The following is a 16,483-nucleotide window of genomic DNA, read 5'->3' as shown; positions in this document are numbered from 1 at the left end:
GTTATTCGGCTTTTACGCGAGTGACCACCAAAAAAATTTCACTGCACTGTATCGCCGCGATTAGTACACTTTGTGAAGAATCAGCAATATAGGAGTTACTATACACCACTAATGTAACTTTGGATCTCGTCAAAATGTGGTCGCTTTTGTTGCCGTGTTTCCGACGCCCCTGCGTGCGCAATCGTGAATGCTCAACTTGAAATATGGGAGAAGACTTGGACTTGGGTGGCGGCACTAACATGCTTCACACACAACTTGCGCTTACGGTATTCACTCAACTCTCGTATCCTAGATTTAATGTTACCTAATTGATATGAAAGAAATGGTGACCGAGTTCCTGTGCCTCCGAAAAATTGAGCGTTCTTTTTCTGATGTACCGCAAGGATCTGGTTTGGCAGCCAAATTATTTTTGTAAATGACATTCAATGCTGTGTTCACCCGACAGTACATGTATGATCACATTTACACTCACACAAATTACTTATTTCCAGCCACAATAGACTGTTGGAACTAGCTAACAAAGCTAACCACCTCCTCTTTTTCGGCTGAATTTTGTGTTTATAGGCACTTTTAGGGCCCCTTGCTATTAGCGGCTCGCTATAGGCGCATGCGCCGCTCCCAAACGGTATGTTTGGGTTTGAGGTTTCGCACGCCTTTAACGCACACCCCGAGTAGGGTGGTTGCCCCGCCAAACGCCCCAAACCTGCTTTGTGTCATCTCAACGTCACCGCGAACATCTCCAAAACGCGTCAACGCCTCCTCATTGAAAATAATAAACTCCCAGGTATACTTTATTTACTGTAAAATACTATGGATAACGGTATTTCATGCTTGTTCTTTCGTCACGCGTTGCAATCGCGTGACACTCAGGCAAGCCGGGAACCCTATTCTCAAACACTTTCCCGGTGCGGAAGACCGCGAACGCGGTCTGCCCCGTGGTAAGCTTTGGGCCGGTTATAAGCCTTTGCTTTGTATGTGTGTTGACAGCGGTTCGCAGCAGGGGGGCTGTTTGTTTTCTGTGTTTCTTTTATCTGGGTTTTCGATAGCATATGTATTTAAGTTCACATGTTTTAAATGAAGCGTCAGTTGCGAGTCAGCGCTCCGCGTTCGAATTGCGCTGCTTTTCACAATAAACTCCAACCAAATTGGTCAACTGTCAGCCACGTTGCCGTACAGGCTCCTGCAGTGGCGACAAAACAGGGGCACGTTGCGTGAGCAACCTGCTTTTTTAATACATGATAGCTCATTTGCGCCATGATTAAAACGTGGAACACAGCTAACGTCTAGAACGCTATTTATGCAGTCGGAGCGTGTATAGTGTACTCGCTAGTGTGTGCGACATTGAGAGTCAAAGCTGGTAATTGGCCTTGCGATGGTGACACACACGCTACCATTAATCAGGTCCTTTGTCCTCTGGGTAGCGACGCGAAAGCACGGGCTGATGCGCGCATCACGTCGCTTGCGTAGTTAGCGCATCTCTGCAATCGTATGCAATTGCATAGCGCTCCCTCTCCAATTATTGTTTCCGCATTTGGTTCACCTATCGAGTACCAAGCAACTGAGCCGACAAGGGCTCGGTGCCTGAATGATTAAAATAAGGTCAGTGAACACACATATGCAGCTTTGCAGAGAGCGAAGCGAAGGTGAAATACACACGATGGAATGACCGGCCCCGCTGTCTTTCCGCCCAGAAGGGGCTCCCCGCGAGTGCATGCGTGCACGCTGTACCAATGGAAGTAGCGGCAATACCTCAGGAAGGGCGAGAGGACTAGCATGTAGGGGGGTGGGCTACGCCAGCGACACAAACGCGCCAAGCAACAACGCAACACCATTGTATTCTTTAAAAAATTTGCATGGAATTTCGTTAAAGATGGCTCATGAGTTCATCGCGCCCTCATCTATCTTTACCGTAACTCAACGGGGCCTACGAGAGTTCAGATGATTTAACAGCAAGCTACCAACAGGATGAATTTAAATTAAATTAATTTCTGTGGTTTTACATGCCAAAACCACGATCTGATTATGAGACACGCCGTAGTGGGGGACTCCGGGTCAATTTTTGACCGCCTGGAGGTTTTTACCGTGCACCCAGTGCACGGTACACGGGTGTTTCTGCATTTCTACCACATCGAAATACGACTGCCTTGGCCGGGATTTTATCCCACGACCACGGGCTTAACAGCGCAATGCCCTATAGCCACTAAGCAACCACGGCGGGTACTATTGGGATTAAACGTTACCGCGAAAATACACTTGTTGAAGGGGATAAGGGTAATTTGGAATAACAAAATAAGCATAACTGCGAGTCGGCCTAGCAGGAATAGATTCCAAGGTCGATCCAAATAGGTCGCGAAGCTTCGGGCGAAAAGCGGTTCAGTACAGATTGTCACCGACATCAGCATGGGGGGTTATGGGAGCAGCGATTGAAGCGCGACTATGTTTGGAGGGAACAAACATTGGGAAAGAAAAACGCGTTTTTTAATTCAAACGAGACACACTTAGATTCATTCAACGAAAATAAAATTCCTAGTCAATTTTATATATTCGTGATGAGTTAAGAAAATACGTTTAATTTTTATATTATTAGTAAAGGCATTTCTTTTCGGCGCCCATCGCTACAGGGGGCGTTGACGCCATTATCACTCACAGTACAATGCACGTCTTGAAATGGACAGAAAGGCGCACTCGTGTCACCTGTTGAAATACGTCCCCCTCACAATTTGTGCTTTCTTGCTTGTCGAAGTTTGTCTGAATTTGGTGATGCGGGTAGCTTCACTCCTTCTTAATCTATTCAGTCAAAAGTAGTGAGTTACGACCGCCAGATAATTGTGTAGTTGTTTTCGTGCGACTGCGCTGGCCGACGGGCTTGGCATCCGACAAAAGGATCAGCAGTCTACACCTAAAGCTTTCGTCGGCCTCCAAAGAATGTATGTTCCATTTGTTCTGTGCAGGGATGCGATTTCGACAACCGTGCGGCTGGCCTTCTCCTGCATCGCTTTCCACGCTGAAAGCTCGAAACGCCCATCAAGCCGAATGGCGGGGCATTTGAATATATAGCTCCAAAGGAAGAACAACAAAACAAATTTCGCGCCTTCAAAAACAAAATGACGTCACTTCTGCTTTTAACGGACATGGCGTCACAATATTTTTTCTTCCGCCGGAAGTGTTCCCACCACATATAGATGGCGCTAAGCCCCATGAACCGCCTATGGACCGCCATGTTTTGAATGTATGGGCTCCTATGGAAGCTTCGCTACCAGGTACATTTACCTTGTAGATTCGTTAAAAAAAATCTTTTCGTTCGCAAACAAACAGGGACGAAGAAAAGAAGCAACACAAGTACGAGCGCTTTCTAACAACTGGTTTTATTTTCGAAGAACCACCTGCGTAAATACCCACAGATCTGCGCGATCTAGTCAACAGAGCACGCCTATAGCGCATATCGCATCACTTGTGCTATAATGCCGCGGAAGAACGCCACCCGGTCAACATAAAAACAGCAAGGCGCATAAAACAAGCACTTACGATGAAAATCCGTTAAAGATATGATGACAGAAGCAGATTCTGTTTAACCAACAATGAAACAGAATGATGGCTGATGCATTTTTCCTTTTGTTTTGCATTCCAGTGAGCTTCCACAATTTCTCTCGCGGTTTGATTTCTGTGCCTAAACAAAATGTCGGTGCTACTAAGACAAGGTGAGCAATCATGTTCTTGACCCTGCATTGCCAAATGCGTGCTAGGGCGACCTTTCAGACTAGACAAGTGTACCTCATAATCATATTGTGGTTTTGGCACGTACTACCCGAAAACTTAATTTAATTTTGATTCTTATGCGTAAACTTTAACGGTAATAGTGCCATGAATGCCGATATAGGCATACTTGAGTTAGTTTTTGCAGTGTCTACAGCCCATGGACAGGTGCTATAACGATGGACTATTAAGGTAATAAAAATTAAGCAATATACATCCCTGAAGTCGGCCTATGTAAGCGAACCCTTCTAAGTTTCGTAAAATCATTCTTTGAAACACCACGTGGTACGTACAATATTCAGATCTCTTAATTTACAGATTACGCCATGTCCATGGTTTCAGGTTGCTTCCTTTTCTCTCGTTTCGCAGCTACGTGGATCTTTCCAGGCACGACACTTTGAACTCATAGAAAAGAACTTCAGAAGCCTCTTTTATATACGTCTGGTGACGTCAATTACTTCTGATTGTCTAATAGTTCGAAGCACCTTTTTCCAGCAATTTGCGAAACGAGACTGCTCTTGCTATTGCTGAAAGACCACGTGTTGACGATTTCCGCACGTTTAAATCGTTTGCTACTATGCGTACGCGTCATAAATCACTTGAGTAAACTAGATAAAACGTGTATCGCACAACCCTTAGTCAAACGCCATATTCGTCCGGGGCTGAATAGATATTTATGAGAGGTAAGGGTGCGGAATAGGTGCCAGATATCTGGTCGTAGATACACACTACATAAGCCAATACAAAACTATGTGACGCCAATATGCGCCTGTGAAGTCGACAGAGGGAATCCTCCGCCAGACGCCAAGGAGAAAGGATATGCGTTCGTTCAGCACCGTCGAGTACGGTCGCTCGAGCACAAGTTGGATTCGACGGTATTTAATATTTAGTTTCAATCAACAGCACTCGACGTACGGGCACCGAGGATATCAATTTTTCCAAGGTAGGCCTTCATGTTTGAGGATTTTTGGCGACCTTGAAGTGTTCAACGAGTCACACGGTGAGCTAAGCCTGAGGCTAGACTACAGAGAAGCCACCGGTGGCGGCGGAGGCTCCACTCGGAGACTGATTTAGTCGGGATGGAGACCGTAGAAGGTACGGAGATTGATCGGAAAAAATTGAACCTGCCCGGGCAATGACACGTTGAAAAGAAGAAAGGAAAAGCGCCCCCCCCCCCCCCCCCCCCTGTGACCAACGAGGCACGACATATGGAACGACAGCGAGCCGCCGAGAAGCTCGCAGGGAGAAAGATGGCGGCTAGGTCGGTTGAAAGGTGATTTGCCCGACTTCCGGACGGCGCCGAGAAAATAGTCAGGAGGCCGCGCGGCAGTCTCGTACGTCTGATGAAATACGGAAGTGCGTACTTGGCTGACGTAATACTTAGGGCGGCTGTCATCAGTCCAGACGCGGCCGGAGTGGACGTCATATTGATTAATGTGAAGCAGCATTCCATTCTCGTCACCACCGTCCGTGCGGAAAGCAAGAGAAAATACGCCGACATGAAGGTCCTCGTGTTAGAAGGGGAAAGATCGAAATGACTACGTACATTGCTATGCCGAAGGACTGCGGGAAAGGCGTTGTGCTTGAAGTTCCTTTGTCCTCCTCGGACGAAGAAGAGGTGCATGGGCGTTGCCATGAAATCTAGCCCGAGTTCTCAATGTTCGTGCCGAAATATCTTTTTGATCGTGAAAAAGACATTCTAGACAAAATCGAGAATGATTTCCTGCGCCGGAGATTGTTTTGGTTGGCTGTGCGTGACAGCACGAAAAAAATGGGGCGAGGGAAAGCTGGAGCCCCATAAGCCCCCCCCCCCCCCCCCCCCCCCCTGGCTACACCCCTGGCGGTGGGCGAGACTCACGCCTCTGGCGCATCGCTGCGTAATCTAGCGTAAGAAGTACGGAGTTTGCAACGCCTGCGGCTGGCTCGGACACCGCGAAGACGTCTTCCCGACTGCGCGAATGTGATATGTTGTGGCTGTGGCATACGAGACTAGTTATGTGAGCCCAAGTGCCAACTGTGCAGGAAAGGAACCTAGCTCGGTGACAGAAAATGTAGAGAACTCTACCGTCTTCCTTACGAGGTGCCTTAGAGGCAAAGGGAAAGCAAGATGAACATGCTACAGCAGCAGCAACTTCAGAAGCAGCAGCAAGCCGGAGCCACTGTCGATGGGAATTCCTGGGAGCGTTCTAAGTTCCTGCGCAGAAACGAGGACTTTCGCGCCAGAAACGACTACTTGCCAAAGCTGCAGAAGACCGCGGGAGGGCAGCAGCAGCGCGGACGCTCGAGCTCCCGCACCACCGAGGTGCTCCGTATACAGACTCAAGGGGAAATCGAGTTCCAGGGACCCAGCGCCCGTGGACTAAGACGCGGAGCCATAGCAGGGACCAAAACAGTGTAAGCTTCGACAGTGGGGTTTCCCAAGCAAAAGATAAGAAGGACGAGGAGATCGATAAATTACGGAAAGAGGTTGCGGAGATTACAGAGGTCATTAATTAAGTCACTCAAGAGTTGCATAGACCAAAATTGCAAACGCATACGGGGGTCCCTCCCCCCCCCCCCCCCCCACGACTCCCACGCAGCCTGTGTCATCCGAGGAGGAAAAGTTTATTGTAGAATCGGCAAGCCCGTCCCCAGTGAAACGCAAAGGAGATGATGCTTATCCATTGTTGGCACTACAGAGAAAAGATTAGCAGCCAAAATTGAACCTAAATTGGACTCTTTTATGGCCCAAATTATGGGACCAATATATCAGACACAAAGTCAGATCCAAGCCCTTACGGGTGAAGTACCAAGGCAAAGGGCAGAATTAGCTGCCATCGCAGAGGGGCAACTAAAAGCTGAGGAACAATTTGACCAGCATCAACATGGATAGCGGCGCACCAAGTTAGTCTTTATTCTGGCAGTGGAACTGTCGCGGCTTCCAACGTAAGTGGGCTTTAGTGCAACAGCACTTTACGCTATTGGATGAGAAACCGCTAGCTATAGCCTTGCAGGAGACGGACAAAGCAGCAAAACTCCCAGGATGCCAAGCTTTTTAAGGTGACAGAGGTAAGAAATCTCGCGTCTTAACGTTGATTAAGAGGAACACTACGGCAATCGAGCACGAATTCAGCTCGAGAGAAATTGAGGCAGTGCTATTGGAAATTCTTACGGAACGAAAAGAGGAACCGAGCATGATCCTCTTAAACTTGTACAGCAACCCAAAGCAGAGGAAGGTGAGATTCAGGGCCCTCTTTCGCAAAGCTATTGAGACAGCAGGGACTAACTCCTTGCTAATAGTACGTCACTGGAATGGGGTTACGCTAAACAAGATCCAAAAGGCAGGAAGCTTGGGAGGAAGTGCACGAGCGAAGACTCTCTCTAGCCACGGACCCTTGTAGTCCGTCAAGGTGGGTAATAGCATGAGCACAGACCCCTCCCCTGACCTCACCTTCTCCAGAAATGTGACAGATCTCAATTGGCAAAATTGGGAGCACAATTTCGGCAGCGATCATTTTATTCTGGCCTCGATCCTTAAAAAAGAGGGGAAGACGTGTCATGCGCGTCAACCGAGGGTCACGGAATGGGAATTATTTAGGGAGAAGCGAGATAAAGCAGCCACAGGAAGGATCACAAACATTGAGAAACGGACGGAGGCATTCATGCGTCACGTTGAAGAGGCAACAAAGACGCTTGAAGGGGACAATGTCCCGGAAATGGAAAAAAGTCCCGGATAGTAAAGCGCTTCAAATGTGGGAGGCAAAACATGGTATGGAGCGCAGACTAAAGAAGCAAAAATGGTGCCGTAATCTTAAAAGGAGGATTGCTAGGCACAACAAATTGAAAATTATGCGAACAGAATTGGTGCAGTAGATTCAACGAGATGGAACGGAGCATGAGCCTTTCCAAAGCGTGGGGTCTGCTGAGCAAGTAATTAGACCCGACCAATTCGAGAACCAAATCGGGAATTAGATTATCAAAAGCCAGGCACGCGTTTGAGTGTACAGACGAGGAACGTATGGACAAATCAATCACCATCTCCATTGGCGATACTCATAGTGTACCCCTCCCGGAGTACGACGGAGCTCCCAACGAGGAAACCGACGCACCCATCACGGAGGCGGGCGTCAGGCCAGAAAGACTGGGATTAAAAACGGAATCGGCCTCGTGCCCTGACGGGATAACTACCAAAACTTTAAGAATCCTGGACGATTCCTTTATCAGCGCTCTGACGGAGTACATGCAAAAAATCTGGACTAAAAGCCTTACCACTGGAAGTCGGCAAACCTGATCTTAATCCCAAATCCGGGCAAACCCCCGAAACTAGAAAATCTAAGACCTATTTCCCTAGCCTCATGCATGGGGAAATTGATGGAGCACGTAGTCCAGACAAGACTGACACGCTTTATGGCACAAAACGACCTGTGGCCGCACGAGATCGTCTGCTTCCGACTGGGCTTGTGCCGGCAGGACATGATGCACCGACACGAACACGACATAATTGACTCACGTTCCAGAGACGCCAAAGTAATTCTCGGCTGGGACTTGACAAAGGCTTTTCATAATGATAAACACGAATCGCAGTAGGTGCGCGAACATACCTCTACATCGAGGACTTTTGTCAGACAGAAATGCCTGCATGAAGTTCCAAAACATTGAACCTCCCACTCTGAAGATAGGGAGCAGGGTCCCGTTGCAGGGCTCGGCTCTCCCCATTCCGCTACAATGTGGCTATGAGAAGCCTCCCCGAAGCTCTAAGCATAGAGGGGTAGTTTCGTATATGTATGCAGATGACATCAGCCTCTAGACTTTCCAGGGGAGCGATGCGAGCATCGAGAAGCTCCTGCAGGTGGCGGCGGAGAATGTTGTGGCCTATGCTGCCAGTAGGGTCTCTCATGCTCTCCGCAAAAATCGGAATTATTTGTCTATAACCCAAAGTCGCGTCGATGTAAGCTCAGCTGGCAATTTGGCATTAAAGTAGAAAGGAAACCAGTCCCAATGGTAAAAAAAATCAGAATCTTAACACTTATTTCATTCATTCATTCATTCATTCATTCATTCAGGAGAGTGGATTTAATTATGGGGCAACCAAAAAGCTAGAAGCATTTGCCACGCAAACCTTTGATATACTTAGAATGGTGGGGCTGAAAGTACGAGGCCTCGAGGAATAAAGCTTGCTTAAATGAACCCAAGCATACGTAACAAGCCGCGTGCCTTATGCCATGCCTTTATTAAACATCAGGTCAGAGGAAAGGAGGAACCTCGAGTCGCTCATTACACCGTGCATAAAGACGGCCTTAGGCTTACCAATTAGCACGAAAGAAGCCCCTTTCTATGGGAGTGCAGAATACCAGGGACGAAATAGTGGAGGCGGTCAGACTTTCGCAGCTCGAATATTAAGCCGAAAGACACGGGCAAAGCTATCCTCGAAATGGTAGGCCTGCAAACAGATATGGGACTACGAGGCAAGCCAAGCATCCCGCATGACTGCCGAGAAAATGTAATCATTCCCCGCCCCCCCCCCCTCCCCCCCCCCCGCCTCGTAACATGCATCCCAAATTTAACACGAAGAGGAGGGAAAGAGAGCAGAAGCACTAATCAGACGCCTCGATTCGATGGACAGGAAGTCGGTTGCGTACTTGGACGCGGCAAGTGGTAAGTTGGGTGGGGCGGTCGCCTCGGTGGTCAAGGTGCCCCCTTGTCGGCCGTCACCATTAGAAGCTGCAACACAAAAACGGCTGAAAAAGTTGCGCTAGCGCTCGCTTGCGTTGGAACGGAAGCCAATTTCCTAATTAGTGATAGCAAAACGACCATGTGGAATTTTGGAAAGAGTAGGATCTCGCCGGAAGGGGCAACGGTTCTGGCCAGTAGACAGCTAAACAGAAAAATTAGCCTAATTTGGACCTCCGCACACACGTCCGTTCCTGGCAACGAGCGGCTCACGTGTTAGCCCGAGCCGTGTACTTCCGGGTATGGGTAGCCGTCCGACTGCCGGAACATTGACGAGCGTCTGCAAAATTATAGGCAAGATTGTCGAAAATTATTGGTTACGCAGAAGACTGGTGCCACCACCGGATAAAAGCCTAAACACTACGGAGGCAGTCGCATGGCGGCGCCTGCAAGCTGAAAACTTCGTGGACCCCGTCTGGGTATATCGTGTTCAGATAGACGACAGACAAAACAACAAGTACAAGCACTGTGGGGCGAGAGGGACCCTTGATCACATAGTCTGGAAATGCGCAAGCTCCCCAGGAGCTAAAGCAAGTATAAATTGTAGAGAGGCCCGGGAAGCCCTGCTGCGGAGCGAGGACTCAACTCCACAGCAACAAGCCATCCACTTGGCGGAAGAAGCCGCGATCGTCAACACCTCTCTGCTAGCTTCTGGTCGCGGAGGTCCCAGCCCCGTTCCCTAGGCCTGTGTGCCGGGGACGGGGAGTAGGTGGCCTCCTTATCTGGTGGAACAATAATGCTGCCATAATCATCATCATCAAGTCGATAGAGGTTAGAAAAATACGGAAGCCAAACTGCATGAGTGATGCTAGGAAAACGTTAAAATAACAGTCAGGATAACAAATGGTACTTAATGCTTTTACTAAACTGCAGAGGAGCAAAGAAAAAAGCAGACAGCTCTATCAGTCCTTTTTTTTTTCTTTTGTGTCCTCCCCCAGCACAGGGTGGACAAAGAGACTCGTCTTTCCGGCTTTCATTTCCCCTTACCCTTCTCCCAGTTCAAGGTAGCAAACTAGAATATTTTCTGGTTAACGTCCCTGCCTTTCCCGTCCCGTTTATCGCTCTCTCCCGGACTCGCCTTGTTTAAAATCTGTCTTTCTCTTATCACTTATCTCTCTCTTCTCTTTCTGTATTTATTCCATTTAGAATCTATTTTGATTTCCTGCAACGAACATGAAGCCGACGACTATTAAAGATGCAACTGTAAAATAATACGTTTATCTCAAGTAACAGATACTCAGGTGTCTAAGATGTCAATCCAGAGGACTCCGAAGAGACGCGACCCTTTCGTGCAGGCTATTCGTGCTGGCGTTAATCAGTGTCTATAGGGTCGGCATAACGATGGCCAACACCGCAGCTCGTCACATTGCTGCGACGAGGAAAGCATACGCCATATTTTGTGCCACTCCCAGCAGTCGCTTGTACGGACGCCGTCACTCTCCGTCGTGCTGGACGAGTTGCAAAAGTAGACAGCTGGGCGAGTTGTTTCGGTGATAGGATAAAACAGTGTCAAAAACGAAGACAAACAGAAGAAACAACGAGACAGTTCGCCGACCCTCCACTACAGTTTATTCAAACTAGAAAAGAAAAAAAACGTATCAAGGCTGTTTCAGCGAACACTTTCAAATTTTTTTGAAAATTTCCTGTGGCCAATAGCACAGTTCTAGTGCATGAGCTGGTCTACTCGAAGAAGCGGGTATTACTTGGAAAAAAAGAATGAACCGCATAATCAAGTAATTAACAAAAAAACATTAATAAAGTTTTTAACTAATTGCTTTATAGTACATATTGCAATTTACAAATTCTTGCGGGTGATATTGCAACGCATGTCGACTTGAAAATATTTGTGTGGATGACACTATTTACTTGATATGCGCCGTCAAACTTGCGGTAAAAATGCACTAACGTTGCGCTTATTTCCTTAGCAAAACCTCGTGTTATACATTGAAGCACAAAAGTAACTGGAGCGCCAACGAATTTCTGCGCAGTGTTCGGGAATTAATATCTCGAAACTAGTGTCGTTCTGAGAATTCGTTCAATGTCGATGCGCCTCGCGAACTCCCCGGCTAGAATGTGTAAATAGCAATACGTGTCATAACATAATTAGTTAGAAACGTAATTAGTGAATCTTTGTTAATTAGTACATTACGTGTTCCAATTTTTTGTGAAGGTAATGTCCGCGTCTTCTAACAGAGCAGCTCATGGACTATAACTGTGCTATCTGCCACAGGCAATTATAAAAATTTTCAGAGTGTTGGCTGAAACACCCGGTATAACACATTTGCTTGCTTCACGTGGAGAACAAAAAAAGTGAAACATGGGAAAAAAGCAAACAAACTAAAAAGCTAAAATAAAAACAAATATAAGGCGAAAACACATTCACACAGTTGCATGGATCAAGACCGGGGGACGCATGGATACAAAATGCAATCGGACAAGTTCGACAACCGGCCTCTCTCGGAAGACAAATTTCTACTGCGTCGACGGGGCTCATCAAATGAAAGAGTCGAACAGAATTTCGTTCTTAGTCCGTATTTCTGTTGGTTCAGCAAAAACGGTTCACTGCAAATTCAATTCCGTTTAATAAGTAACGGTTCAAACCGGTTCGAACCTGTTCGTTCATTGTAAAAGGTGGTACGATTTTGAACATAGACGGACAAAAAAAAAAACTCAAGGACAAGCGGTGTTTTCTTGGCACACGCAAAAGGAGCCCATTGCAGTAGTAAATAACCGTAACAAGGCGGAAAGCTAAGCAAGTTTGTTTACAAACGCTTGCCCTTGTTTTTCTTCTGTCCGTCCGTGTTCAAAGTCGCGCTGCTTTTCACAATGAACGTAAACCAACTTTCCCAACATTAGGCATTGTTACGGTTCATGCTCATTTGAATAACTAAGGAATAGCTACAGAAATACAGCATAAACATCTTTGGCACGGGAACTAAACGTCGCTCTTTAATTAATTGCACGAAAAGATTTTTAGAAAGGTATGTGTGCCCTTGTCCCCAACGCAAATGTAGCAATCTACATGAAGCGAAGCCTTAGTGAATGGGTTTAATAAATGCTATGCAACTAAAGGCGATGCGCATTATTCTGTTTAAAGTATCGGAGTGGTGATAGGATGTATCATGACAGAGAAGTACGGAACACGTATACCAATATATTGAAGCCTTCTTCACCCCTGGAGCCACAGTGACACATACGCATTCTGATGCAATGGCCAAGAATGGGCCAATACAATGCGCCAAGAATGGAGAATTCGAACATGAAAATTAAAAAAAAACAAATAAATCGGTGAAAATTTTAAAGAGGCTTGTGTATTTTAGTGATATACATGAGGCAGCAATTTACTTACAGTTACTATATAAGGGGTGTGCAAAAATTCAAGATTTCAAATACGAGTTGAATGACCTTTTTCATGCGATTCGAGAATTCAATATTGGAAATTGTCGATTATTTGCTTCTGTTTGAATATAAGAGATAAGAACAATTATTCGTATTTTGGGGGAGACAGATCGATGCAAGTGACAACGTTTCCGTATGATTGTGCAGTGGGAGAGCCGTGGTAGTTTGCAGAGGCGCCAGTTTCCGAGCGAACGCATGGGACAGATAACGCCTACTCGATAATTTTCTGTCATTCAAGAAGCTTCCGTGTTAGGCAGCTTATGTACAAATTTCTTGTCTCGATAAAGGCAAAACAATTTATTATTTTGTCAGCGTCATCATGTTCGTATCCTGCAGTGCTCGGTCGCGCACTTGTATCCCACAACGAACACAGCGCTCCACGTGCCTCTGGGAAAGTGATGTTCTCTTTTTTTCGTTAGTGTTACTGTCCTGCTAAGATAAATAACTGAAAGTAGTTTATTTTCCTTTAAGAGTTCCTCAGTTCACTGGATGTTCAGCTGCAATCAGGACAACGTGTATATATCGTATATTGTAAATGAGCCTCTTGTTTTTTCGAAACCGACTCTTCCCACACTTTATCATTCATTTTGTTTACCATTGAGACTTTTCTGAGCCATTCGTATTGGTTAGAGGATTTCACTCCTTAGGATGAGACTTATTGTTTTATTACGTAAAGCAAATGAATACATTGAGGTGATTGCACTAATTTATTGGTGTAAATTATTTTATATATGAGCCGGAGCATCGCTTGTCAGATACGCACCTGCAGCACAAATGATGTAAGCCGAATATTAAAAATATACGAAAACTGACGGAGCGGTTAATAGGGATGCCTTTTTACATAAGCAGATATGTGTTTTAGATATTCATTAGAGCGAACATCTTAATCATGCTACCCGCTGCCATCCATCCCGAAAGTTTTCAGTAGTAGACAAGGCCGCGAAGAGAGCCACAGCACGGAAAAAAAATTCGTGGACCCTCTACTGTAGTGCCACTGAAACACGTATTCGTCCGCGCTATTCAACCTGCCTTCTCCTAGTTGCAGTTCTCTGTTACTTTCCTTCCGAGACGGTCAAGGCGTACCAAGATAGGAGGTCTCACTCGTTTATTATACATAAAGATTTTCAACAACAACCAGGAATAGAAGGTAGAGCGAGCTTGATCCGGTCGTGAAAGCAATACGTCATTTCCCTCGCATTTGCTACAATTAACATACTAGTATGATCAAAAGAGATGGCCCATCCAGAAGCGGTTATTAATAGCGAGCTGTTTTATGGTCATTCATTTCAACTGTTCACTAGTATTTTTAACATGCCTTCCTCCTGGCGCGACATGTTTAAAGCCGCACTAATGGTACTGCCACTTTTAGAGTCATGGGAAGCTCCTGTGGGTTTGCAGTTAAGGTAGCACAGTCTAGCCACAAGTGCAGGAATGCATGAATGAAAAGCTCCAGAGAATATGGCCGACAAGAGCCAAGAACCGCAATTTTTTTCGTTTAGGGTTCGCTCTGGAGTGAAAAAAAAAAGAAAATGGAACGTTCTTGTACAGTTCAGGTTCAAGTCATGAAGGCAGACGACCATAGGAGCATTAGTGCACTTTTTGCGATTTATCGGCCTGTATTAGTGCCTGTAATAAGAATGCCTTTCCTTGTCTGTTTTTTTTCCTTTTATTGATGCTCTTGCTTTCTTTTTTTTTTATATTTATCTCTCTCTCTCTACCTTCCTTTAAACCCACTTTTCCTCACCCCGGTGCAGGGTAGCAAACCAAAAACACCCATCTGATTAACCTGCCTGTTCTCCCCCCTTTCTGTCGGATGTAAAATTTTTAACTCCACACAAATGAATCATTCATCTATGAATGGTCAGTCCGTCGGCCGGAGCCCGTGAGTGAATGAATGAAAAAAAAATGTATGCATTAATACAAAAGTGTAGCATACACTGCCTGGACCATACATGGCTTTCCTGCTGCTGCTAAGATGTTTCATCAGCGCAGACAAAGGAAGGACAGAAAAACAAACACAAACGCTCTCCCTCTGCTTCGGCGCTGTTGAAACTGCATGGATCGCCAACTAGCCCTTTCCCACCTTTTGCTGTTGACATTACGCAAAAATAACGATTTAAGAGGGGCTCTCAGTCTCTAATAATAGGTTGCTTTTTCACCACAAATACCACTATAAGTGCGACCTAATGATATTTACTTAAAAAAAACATGTCAGTAATGAATGGGCGCACAGTTTTTGCGCCGCACGCTGTCTGGAAGTAACACACTAGGTGTACACATACTATAGTAACTGTCTTAGAGGCGCGGCATGTATGAGACAACTGCATACCTGTCACCTCTAGCGATTTGTCCAAAAGACTCCCGAATTTTGACCAATGGCTGGTTCAGATTGTACGAAGATGGCCAGAAATATCCCGAAAGATTCAGTGCTATTCCACTCTGTGAAGGTGGATGACCACCCAAGCTGTATATGTGGGCCCCTTAATGACGAACTGTCCATTGCCATGCGTCAAACGCCGTATGCACATAAGTGGAAGGAGAGGCACGACTAGTCGCTCCTCCACGATGTTGAGCCTCGGAAGATGATGAGGCACCGGGGGGTATACATACCCATGTATTGTTGCAAAATGCGGCCTGACACCATTTACTAACGAATCCCGACACGTAGAACAGACACGCACCTCACCGCACTCCGAACGCACACACCGATTCACCGTAGCCAAGACGGTCGTGCGTTCGTAGACATCCCGCAGTGCAGTAATGGTTGTGAGGTCACTCGAAAACCAGAAGCGGTCACACAGAACACAGGCAACACAAAATTGGTTTCCCAAAAACTCCCTCTGAAACCTGGCCGTGGCTCCGGTTAAACATTCGATGTTTGCGGAATTCTTTCCGATTCGCAGTCCTGGCGGGCAGCACGCTTACGGGACCGCCAACACGGGAGAGTGGAAGGAAAGGAAAGGAGATACGCTAGTGCTTGGAATGCCGACAAAGAGAGGGCAGTGCGATCGTAGACATGGCCGACGTGGGTCAAAGTGTATTATTTGTTCTTGTCAGCTTAATAACTGATACGGGTTGTATTTAGACCGAAAATATTAAGCGTATTTTTGCAAGTTGGCGGAGTGCTTAATGCCTGCTTCACCTTCGCCGCAGGTCGGCCCGGTATTGTACTATCTTCAGGGTCGGCCCACGTATGGGGAGAAATTCTCGATCTACACGGCTCGATAGAGGCACGCAATTTTTACTAGAACCCGACACCCTCCGGACGTGACGGTGTCGTAAATGAGTGGGAATGGGAGGGCAGAATGACCACATATAATGACATCACTAAACACTACAAGTTACAGAGGCGCATATTCCCGCGACCTCACGCAAAATTGACAAAAAAGCAGTCTGTCGCATGGTGGCAGTTACTAACTAGGACATATTCGGCGCTCTCGCACATCATATATCCGGATATATATCCAACGGAAAAATGCAACACATGTGAATCCAGAGCCCCTTTGGAGCATATAATATGCGAATGCCGAGGGATATATAACAATAAAGAGAACACGGCCTCTAGCAGCAGCCTTCGCGCTGGGAAGCCGCGCTGCTCAGCCCCGCCCTCGATGGTCAACTT

General features: G+C 46.4%; 1 protein-coding gene and 1 pseudogene across 1 annotated transcript in view; one reads left to right on the top strand and one right to left on the bottom strand.

The window, feature by feature from the left end:
• The window catches only part of LOC135904809 (G-protein coupled receptor dmsr-1-like), a 1,021,428-nt gene that overhangs the window by 796,811 nt on the left and 208,134 nt on the right, over positions 1-16,483 (bottom strand). The gene's annotated exons all lie outside the window — the stretch shown is intronic.
• Positions 15,878-16,057, top strand: LOC135904866 (U2 spliceosomal RNA; annotated as a pseudogene).

Source organism: Dermacentor albipictus, chromosome 1 (genome assembly GCF_038994185.2).
Source record: "Dermacentor albipictus isolate Rhodes 1998 colony chromosome 1, USDA_Dalb.pri_finalv2, whole genome shotgun sequence".
NCBI classification, from domain to species: domain Eukaryota; kingdom Metazoa; phylum Arthropoda; class Arachnida; order Ixodida; family Ixodidae; genus Dermacentor; species Dermacentor albipictus.
The sequence above is the reverse complement of the archived record's forward strand: the minus strand, read 5'-3'. Positions and strand labels throughout refer to the sequence as shown.